Source organism: Rhinatrema bivittatum, chromosome 1 (assembly GCF_901001135.1).
Source record: "Rhinatrema bivittatum chromosome 1, aRhiBiv1.1, whole genome shotgun sequence".
NCBI lineage: Eukaryota > Metazoa > Chordata > Amphibia > Gymnophiona > Rhinatrematidae > Rhinatrema > Rhinatrema bivittatum.
Window position 1 is genome coordinate 170,288,609 of NC_042615.1, and position 16,672 is coordinate 170,305,280.

Here is a 16,672-nt window from a genome sequence, read left to right on the forward strand (position 1 = left end):
CAGTTCCTCTGCCTCCTATTTCCCAAATGCTATCACAGAGGCATTATTCCACTTCCCTTTCCTGCCTTCTTCACGCCAAACAGTTTTTGAGTTGAAGCAGGCAAGGAGGTCAGTAGAATTATGCCTCAATGGTTGTGTTTGGCAAACATAACCACTGAAGCATGATTCCGATGACGTTCCCTGCCTGTTTTGCTCCAAACACCACCACTGAGACATATCTCCATTGACTTCCCCTCCTTGCTTCACTCCAAACAGTTGCTGAGGGGAAGCAGGCAGGGAAGACAGTGAAATTATGCCTCAGTAGTGGTGTATGCGAAACACCACCGGGGCATGACTCCACTGAGATCCTCTGCCTCTTCTCCAAACACTATCACTGAATTATAAGTAGTCCTTTATCAGCCTGTCAACTTCAACCCTAAGCACTGTGGCCTGACACTTTCAGCTGCAGCTTGCCATATTCTAATCATGACCTCTGAGGCTTGTCACTTACAGTATAGCATGCCATTTTCAAACCATAAACACTGTGGCTTGAAACTTTCAGTTGTGGTGTGCCATGTTCCAACCATTACCACCGAGACCTGTCACAGCTACAGCAGGTCTTTTGCAATCGTAACCACTGTGGCTTGACTCACCTGCAGCATGTCATTTTCAAACCATAACCATTGTGGACTGATACAGCTGCGGCATGACATGCTCCAACCATTACCAATGTTGCATGACACTGCCAGCTGCAGCATGTCATATTCCACCATATCCACTCAGGTCTGACAAATCCTTCTTAAGCCTGTTTTGCTCCAACCACAACCCCTGTACCTGACACTTCCAACTTCAGCAGTTTATCCTCCAACCATACCAAAATTATCTTAGCAAGGCTCCATATCCTTAATTATTTCCAATAACTTTGCAGCCCCCCAGGAATGCTACCTTTTTCAACTTTCAAAGGTATTTCTCAAGTGCTGCATGGGCCTGAAACTGACAGCACCACAGCTTCAGGAGTGTTACAGCTTCACTACTCACTGCATTGCTCTGCTCCTACCATTCCAGTTTTTTAAATTATTAACCAACAACATTTCTGCTGCCACTGCTCCAAGCCATCCTAGCCACATTTCGGTGCTCGCATACTCCACTACTCTGTGCATGTGCAAGAACTGTCATATGCCTTTGGGGTTATTATACTGATTCCCTTCTTGCTGCTTTGCTCTGCTCCTAACATTCAACTTCTTAAGATATATCAGCACCATTGCTACCACTGCCATTTCAAACCAGTCTTGGTACCTGTGGGTGCTTCCTACTTTTCCAGCTGTGTTCAAGGTTCTTGCCAAATTCCCATCCCCTACAGTAGAGATGTGAATCGGAACTGGAATCGGTTCCGATTCCGGTTCTGATTCACGTCGTGAAATTTTTTTCGTGCGGTCCAATAGGTTTTTTTTTATCAGCTGCACCCGAGCCGATAAACAAAAAACCCAGCCCGACCCTTTAAAACAGATCCCTTAGCTTCCCCCACCCTCCCGACCCCCCAAAAATCTTTTTACAAGTACCTGGTGGTCCAGTGGGGGTCCCGGGAGCAATCTCCTGCTCTCGGGCCGTCAGCTGCCACTAATAAAAATGGCGCCGATGGCACTTTGCCCTTACCATGTGACAGGATATCCGTGCCATTGGCTGGCCCCTGTCACATGGCAGGAGCACTGGATGGCCCGCGCCATTTTAGGGGTTGTTTCTGTGTGCCGTTTTTCCCGCCCACCCCCTAAACGATAAGAGAACCCCACAAACAATTTCATGGGGTTTTCCTATTGGTTTCGGGGAGCCCCCGATTTCTGACGACTTTGATATATCGTATGATATTTTCAATCATCAGAAAAATGATTCACATCCCTACCCTACAGTACCTGCCCACTTTTCATCATACCATAGCCATACATTGCTTTGTAAACCTACTGAAAAACTCCTCAGGATTTTAATACCATTCTTCATCTATGGTATTCACCTTCTTACCATCTTGCTCTTGCCACATCTAGCCACTCTTTTTTAGACTTGCAGCACCACTCCATGAACCATAACTGATTTCATGCCCACTTGCAGTTCCATCGTACTGCATACTTGGGTACCTCCCTACCTATGATGTGCATGGCTTACTCCGTGATACAAACATATCCTACTGGAATGGTGGATCAGCAAAGTGCAGTCCTACGTCAACAGGAAGAGGCATCCCCCTCTACTGTTGTTTGTATGCTCCAAAGGAATAACAGGCATCTCCATGCCATTCTGCCTTAATGCTATGCCTCTCATTCTACACCTTTGGATCTGTGTGCCACTTGGCCTTGCTGCTATGTGCAGCACTTTGAGGTCTTCTTGCCAATGTGGGGTGCTACTGTGCACCTCTCCTATACTTTTGACATCTTGATACCACTGCCTCTGATTCTTGGTCCCTTTATTTTTACCTTGGGATTTTTTCTGCCATGTTTTCTGCTTCATTCCCCCTTCAAGGTGCCATAGGGTGCTGATGCCACTTTTGGTGCCAATTTGCCTCTCGTGATGCCATCAGGTGCTCATGACACTATTACCAGGCTGTGGTACTCTTTTTAAATCTTGAGATGTTACTTATTGCTGCTTTTTTTGCTTTACTCATGCTGCATTAGTGAACTCCTGCCAATCTTGTAAGCCTGGTACCTCTGTGGAATCTTAGGCTACTATTCAAGCCACTTTTGATGCCACTTTCCCCACACACTAAATACCTTTCAGTTCTTTACACATTCTGATGATTTCTTCTCACAAGTTTCATTAAAAATATTCCATTAATTTAAAAAAAATCACTATTCTAGAGCCATTAATAGACTGTAATACTTCCCTCATAGGCTTTCATGGAAAATGAATGAAACTAATGAAACAAATAAACAATTTTGTTTCATATTGAAACTAATGAAATGAATATGAGTCCCAACGAACCAAATGAACAAACCAAAATGATTTTTTTTCCCTTCTGCACATCCCTAATGTAGTTCTCACATATATTTTGCCTACTGACTCACTTTCAAAATGATATGGATAAAATCAATCCTTCTCTCCAGTCCTCATTCTTACCACTGTGAGCATGAAACACTAGCTAAAAGCGCATACTATTTCTTGCCTTGCTGCTGCTACTGCTGCCCTATGATCATGTCTTCCTCATTTATTTTCTGCATTACTGTAGTTTTTCCCTAAGGCTCCATCTCATGGCTACAGTTTTTAAGAGTACACAAAGGTTGAAAGTTACAAGGCTTTTATTTTTTTCTTTTGGACAAAGTTTCATTTTATCCTTGACTTCCTTGACATTGCTAGTTTTGTGTCATTCTTAATCGTCTCCAATAATCTGAAGATCAGAGCCTGGCTGCATTTCTTGTTCATCCTTTTGATGCTACAGTGTGATTCCACTTTATCATCTGCTGAGTTCTTTGAAGAAAATTAGGAATATACATTTGTTTGAAATTATGTCTGAAATGTTAACAATTTTTCTCCATTTTATTACATTTTCTTTTTAAAACAAAAGAACGGAATAAAAGGTAAATTGTTTTCCTTTGTTTTGTTTTAAAATTGAAGACCAAGCACTATTGCCACTGCAAAGAAGTCTCCCAAGCCTCTCTCAATCAACCACCCCACTTGCCCCCACCCCTGTAGATGCTTCCAGTTTTACTCTAATGCTGTTTTCATGGTTTAACCCCCCTCCTCCCATTTGTGGCATGATAATTCTCCCTTTATTGGTGGCTGAGGTATAACAATGTTGCTCTGGAGGTGGACCCTTGGCCTGGTGCAGGATTGATACGGCCCTCTGGTCGGACCCAGAGAGCGCCTGCCACTAGGAGGCGGAGTACACGAGGAGACAGAGGCTGGCTGGAGCTTCACCAATAACAGTCTGGGGTTTCTGCAGATTGAGCCCTCGGGTAACTGGACCGCCTGGACTTAGGTGGGCCTCAGGTGATCTCCCGGAGAGGTAGTGGAGAGGTGTGCCCACCACAAGCAAGGGTACACGGCTGATGCAGAGAGGATAGACCAGACCCGAATTGGAAGCCCCGGAGACCTCAGGGAGGTAGTTCAGGAAGGTCCTACAGGCAAGACAGGCAGTGCCTGTGGGTCTGGTCGGATGAAGGCCGCGGATGGATTCCAAGCAGGATGGTCTGGTAGTCACGGAAGGCCAGAAATGAGTGTCCGAGTGAAGCGCAAGGGTCAAAGCCAGTATATCAGTCCAAAAGTGGTCAACCAAAGCAGGGGTCAATACCAGGGTCAGTCCGAGAATAGTCAAGGCAAGTGAGGGTCAGTTCCAGGCAGCAGACGAAGAGAGTAGTCAGGCAGGCAGTTGTCAGTTCCAGGCAGCAGACGAAGAGAGTAGTCAGGCAGGCAGAGGTCAGTACCAGAGATCAGTCCAATAAGGTACTACCTGCTGGAACAAGGAAACACTGGAACGAGGAAATGCTGGAACACGGAGAAGGAAACTAGTCCACTGAGGTGTCAACCCGATTGCCAAGACAAGGTCCTGGGGCAGGGCCTCGCTATTTATCAGAAGTTCAAGTGACGTCACCGGGAGGCAGCCGATCCAGGTTTCCCACGTGGTTCCTTTAATAGGGATGACGTCGGCCGTGCACGCACCTAGGGGTGGGGCCGAGGCAGCCGAAGATGCAGAGCCCTGATGGGAGCTCCGCTATGATACCTGCGGTGTGGAGGAAGCCAGAGAAAGCAGTGATGAGTGTTGGTGATGCTGGGTGCTGGCAGCCATGGTGAGACCGGAGCTAGTGGAGAGTTGAGCGAGGTGAGCAGGCCCGGTCACGGCACCCATGCGGCCGGGATGCGTAACAGTACCCCCCCCCCCCCCCCCAGGCCTCCCCATTACCGGTTTTGGCTTCTCTGGGTGTCATTGATGGAAGTCCTGAAGGAGATTCTTATCAAGAATGTGGTGAGAGGGCTCCCATGAATTCTCTTCTGGGCCGAAGCCCTCCCATGACAGGAGGTATTCCCAGTGGCCCCGACGGCGACAGATGTCTAAGACCTCCCTGACTTGTAAGATGTTCTCAGGTTCCGTTGAGTGTTGCATTGGTGGAGAAGGCCTTCGGGAAGGCCAGGACAGACCAGGGTCTTGAGAAGTGACACGTGGAACATGTTGTGAATCCCCATGGATGCTGGGAGTTTCAGCTGGTAGGTGACTTTTCCAATGTGTCGAAGGACGGGGAATGGACTGATGAACTTAGGGGCTAGCCTTTAGGAAGGCAGCCATAATTGGATGTGTTTGTACTCAGCCAGACCTTTTGCCCTGGCAGGAACAGAGGTGAGGTCCGACGATGGGCGTCTGTGATGCACTTGGCCTGGTCAGCTGCTTGGCAGAGCCAATCCTTTACCTGGTTCCACAGCTGGCATATGGTTTGTGCTGTAGATTGGGTTGCAGGCAAAGGTACACTAAGTGGAAACGGTAGGGGTATAAGAGGTTGGTGACTGAAGACTACAGTGAAGGGGGACACTGTGGCAGAGGCAATATGGGTGTTTTGGGATAGTTCTGCCCATTGCAAAAGGTCAGCCCAGTCATCTTGCTGCTCGTTGACATAGGATCTTAGAAAGGTCTTCAAAGACCGATTAGTCCTCTCGGCCTGGCCATTTGCTTGCGAATGATTTGCTGATGTTAAGTTTAACGAGATATTGAACTTTTTACAAAGAAATTTCCAATATTTAGCAGCAAATTGAGGGCCACGATCGGAGACGATTTCTTGTGGTAGTCCATGTACATGAAATACATGGGTCAAGAAGAGTTGAGCTAACTCTGGAGCTGATGGGATTCCAGGAAATGGGACAAAGTGGCCATTATTGAGAAATGGTAGATTATGACTAGGGATGAGTTTAGTTTTTCTTAGTCAGGTCGGGTTTCAGTTCGGGCGCATCGTGGGAAAACTCATTTTCCCACGGATCATTTTTCGGCAAAAATGAAGCTGAAACCCGACCAGAACCTGGAAAAATGAATTAAAAAAAAAATCTGAATCTGAAAAAACCACCCAACCCTTCAAATTTACTGTATTACAACCCCCCCCCTCCCATCTCGATCCCTCCCCAAGACTTACTAAAAGCCCTGGTGGTCCAGCGGGGTCCCGCAAGTGATCTCTCCCTCCAAGCCGATGGGCTGTCGAGCCTGATATTAATAAAAATGGCACCGATAGCCTTTGCCCTTATGATGTCACAGGGGCTACTGGTGCCATTGGTTGGCCCCTGTGACATCGTAAGGGCAAAGGGCCATTGGCAACAGGGCTTTTAGTAAGTCTTGGGGAAGAATCGGGATGGTGGGGGGATTGTAGTACAGTAAATTTGAAGGGTTGGGTTTTTTGTTTTTTTTTAAATAAATGTGCCCCTCCCCCCAAACTAACCCGAAAAACAAAGTCTGCCCAAAGTTAGGGGAAAATCCGTTTCATGGTTCAGGTCCCCTGAACCACGACGAATTAGGCAATTGAAATTGCCTAATTGAAATTGCCTAATTTGTGATAAACAGACTAGACCAGGGCTCGGTGGGCGCAGGTAGTGGTTGAAGAAGTCCCCATGGGATAGCCAGACGGGGTTTTTTGCTGTGTGCAAACCGGCCAGGAGTCCATGTATTCTCGAGAGTCCTTCATCATACCAGGCCTTTGGAGCATCTCAAGAATTTGGCTCGGCCGGGATGACTGGGCAGCTTGGAGTCGTGAGCGCAGCAAAGCATGCATTCGCAGAGACAGCGGGGAACCACCATCTTCACAGCTGGTACCATGGTAGTGGCAGCAATGGATATGCAGGATGGGTCAATAATGTGCCTGGGAGTCTCAGGTGTGTCTTCTGGCTCGACGGAGCGGGAGAGTGCATCAGCACAGAGATTTTTCACTGCCGGGCGATAGAGGAGCTCGAAGTTGAAGCTTGCAAAGAATAAAGCCCAGCGTGCTTGTCGTGGGTTAAGGAGCTGAGCCTCCTTCAGGTGCTCCATATTTTTAGGGTCGGTGAATATCATAAATCTGTGTTGTGCCCCTTCAAGCCAGGGACGCCATTCCTGAAGAGCGAGTTTCACTGATAGGAGTTAGCGGTCTCCTTTGGTTTAGTTTTGTTGTGTGGAGGAGAATTTATGTGAATAAAAGGAACATATAACTAGGGTTCCTTTGGTGGAGTATTGGCTCAAAACCGCTCCTGATCCTATAGCAGATGCATTGGCCTCCACTATGAAAGGGCAGTTAGGATCCGGGTGACGTAAACAGGGGCCGGTACAGAATACCTCTTTCAAAGCATGGAAGGCTGACTGAGCCTTGGGGCTCCACACTCGAGGATCACATCCTTTCATGGTCATAGCAGTGAGTTGGGTGGATAGTGTAGAGTAATTGTCGATACAATTTTGATAGTAATTTGTAAATCCAAGGAATCTTTATAGGGCTCAGAGGCCCACTGGTTGATGCTAATCTGGTTGAGGCAAATCTCTGGAGTTTTTTGGGGTCCATCGTGAAACCGCGGTTGGAGATGATATATCCCAAGAATGGGAGACTGGGTTGCTCAAAAAAACACTTCTCCAATTTAGCATAGAGATGGTGGTCTCTAAGATGCTGGAAGACTGTTTAAACATGGGAGCGATGAGACTTTAGATCTTTGGAGACGATTAATATATTGTCTAGATACACTACGACAAATGAGTGCAAAAGGTCCTAAAAATTTCATTCATTGGCCGCTGGAAAACTTCAAGGGCATTGGAAAGCCTGAAGGGCATTACTACATACTCGTAGTGTCCGTCTCTTGTGTTGAAAATGGTTTTTCAGATATCTTCTGGTTGGATACGTACTAGATTATATGCCCCATGTAGATCTAGTTTGGTAAAGTCTTGAGCACCTTGTAGGTGGTCAAACAGTTCACTGATAAGTGGCAGTGGATACTGGTCCATACGGGTTACTGCGTTCAAATCTCTGTAGTCTATACATGATCAGAGACTGCCATCCTTCTTTACAAAGAAGAACCCGGTGCCTGCCGGGGAAGTAGAGGGTCTTATGAACCCTTTAGCCACATTTTCCTTGATGTATTCTGACATGGCTTGGGTTTCTGGGAGTGACAGATGATAGGTTCTGCCTTTGGGAGGCATGGCTCTAGATAGGAGCTCTATGGGGCAGTTGAACTTTCCGAGTGGAGGCAGGATATTGGCGTTTTGTTTGGAGAACACGTCTTTGAATTCCAAGTAAGGAGCAGGTAACCACGGGAGGGTTGTAGAGCTTAGAACTGTCATGGAGGGAGACACTTGCCATAAAGAGTGGGTTTGACATTGAGGGCCCCACAGAGTTGCAGTGATTACCAGTCGAATTGGGGAGCATGTAACTGGAGCCAAGAGAGTCCGAAGACCACGGGGTATGTTGATCTTTTCAAGCTCAGAAGGTAGATCTCCTCATCATGGAGAGTCCCAACAGTGAGGCGAAAGGCCAAAGTACGATGGGTGATATGATCAGAGAGAGGTTCTCCTTGAATTGAGGCAATGTGTAGTGGGACCTCCAATGGTTGGACTGGTATCTGAAGGAGTGTGACAATCTCCTCTAAAATGAAATTTCCACTCGCCTCAGAGTCCACGAGGGTGGTGGTGGCGAATTAAAGTGACTCCCTAAGGAGGGAGATAGGCAGCAACATTTGAGGGCCAGAAACTGTAGCTCCCAAGCTCGGTACCCCCACTGGGCTCAGGCTTAGGAGTTTCTTGGATGCACAGGACAAGTCTGGAGAAGATGTCCAGAAACCCCGCAATACAAGCATAGACCTGATTTTCTTAGTCGGAAACCTCTTGAGCAGTTGAGAGGCCGCTGGTAAAGCCTTCAACAGAGGACTCACTGAACAGGGTGGCCAAGGAGCAGAAGGTCGGAGAGCTCTTATCTCCTAATGCCATTGCCGAAAGACGGTAGAAGATTCTACCGACCAGGGAGATCAGGTCATCCAGAAATATAGGGATCTCGCAGGCTGCTAGCTCTTCTTTAATGGCAGGAGACAGTCCCTTGAGGTAGAGTGCCCACAGGCAGTCCTTTTGCCAACCCAACTCACTTGCTAGAGTTTTGAACTCCACTGTGTATTCAGCAAGCAAGTGCGACCTTGACGGAAGTGGAGTAGGTGGTGGCCAAAGGTGCATCGGAAGACAGAGATGAATGGAGGGAGCTGGTGAAGAATTGCGTCAGAACGCTCCCAAAGCAGCAAAGCCCATGCTAGGGCCTTCCCCTCAAGGCGAGACAGGATGAAGGTGATCTTTGTTGCCTCATCAAGAAAGAGGGAGGGTTGCAGTGATAACTGTATATCACATTAATTTATGATGCTGGAATGAGGAGACCCTGGAACACAGAGAAGGCAAACTAGTACACAGAGGTGTCGACCCAATTGCCATGGTGAGGTCTTAGAGACAGGGCCTCGCTATTTATCGGAAGTTCAAGTGACGTCACCGGGCGGTGGCTGAGTCGGGTTTCCCGTGTTGGTCCCTTTGAAAGGGATGATGTTGGCCGTGCACGCGCCTAGGGGTGGGGCCGAGGCAGCCGAAGACATGGAGCCCCCACTGGAGCTCTGCTGTGTGGCCTGCAGCATGGAGGAAGCTGGAGAGGGCCGCTGGGAGCATTGGGGATGCTGGGAGCTGGCAGCTGCGGCGAGACCGGAGCTAGTAGAGGGCTGAGTGAGGTGAGCAGGCCCGGTTGTGGCACCCATGCGGCCGGGACACGCAACAAACAATAGGTGGTTTCCAGATGTTTCCATTTGGGTGTTACTAGATGTTATTACAAAGGGGGCAGCTAAGAGGAATTCTCTTCTTTTGTATGGGGCACCTTACCAGGATGTGAGCAGTCCCTTGGAGGTAGATGGGGAAAGGCAGAGTTTTTAGTAGATGAAAATAAAAAGGAATCACTATTATGTTTTGCCTATATTTTTTATTTTACTTTTATACATTCAATTAAGTAATATTCCTTTCACAACCTTACTTCTTTTTCAGGTCATTGTAATGAGAGTCAGCTCTATCAATTGTGTGAATTTTCATCACATAAGTTTTTTTTTGCTTTTATGCATATGTCAGTTAGCTAGGATGCTGCTTCTTCTTTCTTTAATCTTCTTCCTACTACTTATCTCTTTACCAAATCAAAAAAAGATCTAACTTCCTTCACTGTCCAATCTGTTATGCTCAGGTTTGTGAACCCTTGGGCCGATGGGAGGGTGGTATACCTTAGGAGGAAGATCCGTAGGTTCTCCCGCCGGGTGGCGAGGCAGAACAGAAGATGCGATCACTGACCCTCGGCACTGGAGACTGAGGTGACTGTGGAAGCAGACGAAGAGTCATGACGTCAAGGAGAAGAACGGAGCCTTTGCCAATGGAAGTCTGCGGTCCCCCCAGGAGGAGCCCGTAGGGACCAGGACTGCTGGGACTTAGGTGGACCTTTGAGAGGTCAAGGAGTCTAGAGTTCGATGCAAGGGCTAACTGGAGCTTCATCCCTGGAAGCCCGCAGTCCCCCCTGGAGGAGCCCGTAGGGACCCAGGCCGATGGGACTTAGGTGGGCCCTTGGAGATGATGGTCCAGAAGACGTCCGAGGTCAAGTGCCAGAGGGTCGTCGCTTACCAGTCCGAGGTCTTATACCAAGGGATCGCCGCTTGCCAGTCCGAAGTCACATACCAGGAATCACCGCTTGCCAGTCCGAAGTCACACACCAGGAATCACCACTAGCCAATCCGAAGTCAGGAACCAGCAACACCAAGACGAAACAGGAACAAGGATCCAGAGTACAAGAACTTACTGAAGCAAGCAGAACTGACTGCGAGGAACGTTGTCAAGTCAAGGAATGAGCAGAGGAAGCCTCCTTCATACTTCCTCTGCTCTGGCTCATTAGAAACAGCTGTAAGTTGTTAAGGGGCCTGGCCCCTTTAAATATAGGGAGGCGGTGCGGCCTCGCGCCTAAAGATGGCGGTGGCCATCTTGGATTTGCTCCACAGAGGAAAGGCTGCTGGCCGCCACGAGGAAGGAGCAGGGACAGCTCCCCACCCTGCGGCCATCTTGGGGACCCGCACCGGAGCGACGGGCACTAGAGATGTGAATAGTGTGATCGATCGTCTTAACGATCAATTTTGGCTGGGGGGGGGGGGAGGGAATCGGATCGTCGCAATTTTGTTTTTTTTTAAATCGTGTAAATCGTAAATCTGGGGAGGGCGGGAAAACCGGCACACTATATAGCAGGGTCACAACTGCAAATTGTGATCCAATGCACATATCAATCCCAGGAAGTTAGCTTCTGGTACTATTTCTCTAGAGTTAGTATTCCTAGGCACATTAGGGATGCTTTGCTCACCTGAATGGGAAATTAGCTTGCGTTAAGGCCAGAGAATATTTACCTAAATTAATGTTTAAGGCAGCTGTTTTGTCATAATTTACTTGAAATCCAGACACTCTAGCGCTTCCATTAGGAAAACAATGAGGTATGTTAGAGCGCCAAAACCCACCCCGACCCTTTAAAATAAATCCCCCACCCTCCCGAACCCCCCCCCAAATGTCTTAAATTACCTGGGGTCCAGTGGGGGGGTCCCGCTGTGATCTTCCACTCTCGGGCCACGGGTGCGTTAATAGAAATGGCGCCGGCGCTACCTTTTCCCTGTCATATGTCATATGACAGGGCAAAGGTAGCACCGGTGCCATTTTGGTTCCTATCCCCTGATGTCACGAGCGCAGGAGTTCGCTCCCGGACCCCCGCTGGACCCCCAGGGACTTTTGGCCAGCTTGGGGGGGCCTCCTGACCCCCACAAGACTTGCCAAAAGTCCAGTGGGGATCCGGAAGTGACCTCCTGCACTCGAATCGTATTTGCCATATTGCAAAATGGCGCCGGCCATACGGCCAGCGCCATTTTTCAATACGGCAATACGGCAATATGGCCATACGGCCGGTGCTCGTGACGTCGGGGGACAGGAACCAAAATAGCGCCGGTGCTACCTTTGCCCTGTCATATGACAGGGCAAAGGTAGCGCCGGCGCCATTTCTATTAACGCACCCGTGGCCCGAGAGTGGAAGATCACAGCGGGACCCCCCCACTGGACCCCAGGTAATTTAAGACATTTGGGGGGGGGGGGTTTGGGATGGTGGGGGATTTATTTTAAAGGATCTGGGTGGGTTTTAGGGTTGTTTTAGTGTGCCGGTTTTCCCGCCCTCCCCCTTCCCCTCCCCCTTCCCCCGATTTACGATTTTTGACGATAAATCGGGGGAATTCCTAGTGTATATCGCCTCTAATGATTTTTGACGATTTAAAATATATCGGACGATATTTTAAATCGTCAAAAAACGATTCCCATCCCTAACAGGCACCGGGTCAGGGGTTTTCCCCGAAGCTGCTGCGGCAGGTCATCACTGAGGGCAAGGTAGGTGGCCACGGTTGTGGCCTTCCACGGCCACGGAACACAACAGTACCCCCCTCTTTAGGGTGCCTCCTCGGAGGCCTGGGCTTAGACATATGGTCTCTGTGGAATTGCTCAAGCAATCCCTGGTCTAAGATGTTGGCCAATTGCTCCCAGGTGTTTTCTTTGGGGCCGAACCCCTCCCAAGCTAACAGGTACTCCCATTTCTTCCTATGCTTTCTCACATCCAAGACTTCTCGGATTTGATAGCTGAGGTCATCTTTGGAGGCAATAGGTTGGGGAGTCGGATGCATACTGGAAGGCCACGATAACACCAGAAGGTTCAAGAGGGAAACATGGAACGTGTTGTGTATCTTGAGTAAAGGCGGAAGACAGAGCTGACACAATATGGCACCAACTTGTTGAATGATGGGAAACGGCCCAATAAATCTTGGGGCCAATCGCACTGATGGAAGTTTCAGGCGGATGAACTGTGTGCTCAGCCATACCTTTTGGCCTGGCCTGAGAGGCGGGTATGGTCTTCTTCGCTGATCAGCATACCTTTTTGCCGCCTGACTGGCTTTGATCAGCACGCACCGTGTGGAGATCCACAAGCGGTGTAATTCATCTGCAGAGAGTTGGGCTACTGGGGACGTAACTGAAATGGGAACTGGCAGTGGCGGGTGTGGCTGCTTCCCATACACTATCTGAAATGGCGAGGATCCGGTAGCTGTGGAAAGATGAGAATTGAGTGCAAATTCTTCCCATGCTAGCAGACTTGCCCAGTCATCCTGTTTCTCATTGACATAAATACGGAAGAACTGCTTTAAGGTTTGGTTCATTCTCTCCGCCAGACCATTGGTCTGTGGGTGGTAAGCAGATGTATAGTCTAAGGTAACATCGAACTTCTGGCAGATGGCCCTCCAAAACCTGGCAGTAAATTGAGGGCCTCGATCCGAAAGGATACTTCTTGATAGGCCATATAGTCTGAAGATATGCTGGATGAATAGCTGGGCCAGCTGTGGTGTGGACGGCAACCCTGGGAGTGGCACAAAGTGCGCCATTTTACTAAACCGGTCAATGACCACCCATATGACCGTGTTGCCACTGGATAATGGCAGATCGACCACGAAGTCAGTCGCCAAATGGGTCCATGGTTCCGAGGGAGCTGGTAAAGGCTGAAGCAAGCCTGGGGTTGAACCGCTGATCCTCTTGTGGTGAGCACATGACAGGCAGGATTCTACGTAAGCCCGGACATTTTTGTTGACCTTCGGCCACCAGTAGTATCGGCGCAGGGTCTGTAAGTTCCGGGATTGTCCTGGATGACCAGAGCAGCAGGAATTGTGAGCCCATGCCAGGACTTTTTTCCGCAAGTGCAGCGGAACCAGAGTTTTCCCAGGAGAGATGGTCGTGGTAGCGGCCAGTAGGATGCGTGATGGCTCGATAATGAACTGTGGGTCATCAGAATTGTCTGTAGACTCGAATACCCATGATAAGGCATTGGCCTTGAGATTCTTCCCGGCAAGTCTGTAGTGTAAAATAAAATTGAACCGAGTGAAGAATAAGGCCCAACGTGCCTGACGAGGGTTGAGTCCTTGTGCCTGTTGCAGGTACTCAAGATTCTTATGATCTGTGTAGACCGTGAACTGGTGTTGTGCCCCCTCTAACCAAGGGCGCCACTCTTTCAAGGCTACCTTTATAGCTAAGAGCTCCTTGTCGCTTATGGCGTAGTTCCGCTCAGCCGGAGAGAACTGATGGGAGAGGAAGGCACATGGGCGTAACTTATGACTTTCAGAAGTATGGCTCAGAACGGCCCCTATGCCTTCTGAGGATGCGTCCACTTCGATGACAAATGGCCGCTGAGGATCTGGATGTCTAAGGCACGGTTGTTGCAGGAACGCCTCCTTGAGGCGATGAAAGGCGGCCTCTGCTCCCGGAGGCCATTTCTTGGAATCCGCGCCTTTCCAGGTCAGGGCTGTCATCGGGGCAACGATGGAAGCATAATGAGGTATGAATGATCGGTAATAATTGGCAAAACCCAAGAACCGTTGGAGTGCCTTTAGTCTGGACAGCTGCAGCCATTCCCGAATGGCTTTCAGCTTCTGGGGGTCCATACGGAATCCCTCACTGGAGACTATGTACCCCAGGAAAGGAAGGGACTCCTGTTCAAAAAGGCACTTTTCATGTTTCGCGGAGGCGTTGCAATACTTGGATGACATGCCAACGGTAGACGGTCAGAGAGTCCGAGAATATCAAAATGTCGTCCAGGTACACAACCACGCACTGATACAAAATATCACGGAGTATCTCATTCATGGTGTTCTGGAACACCGCTCGAGCATTACAGAGCCTGAACAGCATCACTAAATACTCATAGTGGCCATCTCGGGTGTTGAAGGCCATCTTCCATTCATCACCCTCCTTGATATGGATCAGGTTGTAGGCCCCTCGGAGATCCAACTTGGAGAAGATCCTCGCACCTTGCAGCCGATCGAAGAGCTCAGAGATGAGGGGCAAGGGGTTACGGTCCTTGACCGTTATAGCATTCAGGCCCCGGTAGTCAATGCAGGGGTGAAGGCTTCCATCCTTCTTTCTGACGAAGAAGAACCCAGCCCCTGCTGGGGATGTTGATTTCCGAATGAAGCCCCTCTCCAGATTCTCTTTGATGTACTCTGTCATGGCCTGCATCTCTGCAGGCGAGAGGACATAGGTGCACCCCCGAGGAGGCTCAGTGCCAGGGAGGAGATTGATGGCGCAATCGAATGATTGATGAGGTGGAAGCATCTCAGTCTTTTGCTTTGAGAAAACATCCGCGTATGAGGCATAGGAGGCTGGCAGGCCCTGAAGACTGGTGGAGACAATGGAGCATGAAACTGGAGTCGCAGATTGGAAGCAATTGCCGTGGCAATTCGGCCCCCAGCGAGATAGCTGCAAGGTCTTCCAGTTGAACTGAGGAGCATGGTCCTGAAGCAAGGGAAGGCCCAGAATGACCGGATGTATGGAATACTCCAAAACATAGAATGGCATCTGCACCCGATGAAGGATTCCAACTCTCAACTGGAGGGGAACCGTGGTGTGTGTCACACATTCCGGAAGAGGTTTACCTTGGATTGAGGAGATGACAAAAGGAGCTGGAAGACGGACTTGTGGGATCTTTAAGTGTTCCACCAGGCTCTTCATAATGAAATTGCCGCCAGCGTCGGAGTGCACCAGGGCTAACATGTGGAACTCACTGTCCGCAGATGTTAACGCCACTGGTAGCATTAGTGGAGCTACAGGTGGTGGCCCAGGAAGAGATCTCATTCAGGTCCTAGGCCCAGGAGTTTCCCAGCCACTTCAGGCATGCAGCTATTTGATGGCCCGCTGCGCCGCAGTAAAAACAGAGTCTTTCCTTAATTCACCACCAGAGCTCTTGCAGAGAAACTCTCCCATGGCCCAACTCCATGGGCTCCTCGGCGGGTGTTCGAAGGGCTCCCGATGACTCCTTGGGGGAAGGCAAGGGCCTCCTCCCTGCCTTTACTTCCGGAAGGTGAAGCCGCATGCGATGATCTACTCGATTGGCCAAATCTATCATGCCATTGAGATCATCCGGGAGTTCTTTTGCTGCTAGTTCATTCTGAAGACATGAGGCTAGCCCCTCCAAGAAGATCCCATGGAGGCAATTATCTCTCCAGTTTAGCTCCTGGGCCATGGTACGGAACTCTGTTGCGTATTCGGCAACTGTCCGAATACCCTGTCACAACCGGATTAGTTCTGAGACAACAGTAGGTTTACAGACAGGCTCATCAAAAATCTGTCGGAAAGCGGACAGAAACTGATTCAAGTTTCCAAACACCGGGTCTCTTCTCTCCCATAGGTGAGAGGCCCAGATCAAAGGCTTCCCGTCGAGCAGGGACATAATGTAACTGGTTTTTACCAGGTCGCTGGGAAACTGAGCGGGCAACAAGGAAAAGCGGACCTGGCACTGGCTAAGGAATCCCCGACACAACTTCGCGTCTCCGGCGTATCGAGAGGGCGCTGGGAGTTGCATGGGAATTAACTGCCCAAAATCACCCATGGTGGCCTGCACGGGGCCTTGCTGAGTAGAGCGGCCCCCTTGAGCCACAGGCAGGGATGGCAGCATGGGGTTCATGGGCCCTAACACCTCAAGGCATTGGTTCAGGCCCTCCACAGCAGAGACAAGGGCCTCCAGGGTCTTTTGCTGGTCCTTCAGATGCTGGGCCATTCCAGAAATGGCCTGGCGGGCAGATACCTCCGCCGGGTCCATGAACTTGGTAATCTGTTATGCTCAGGATTGTGAACCCTTGGGCCGATGGGAGGATCGTATACCTTAGGAGGAAGAACCATAGG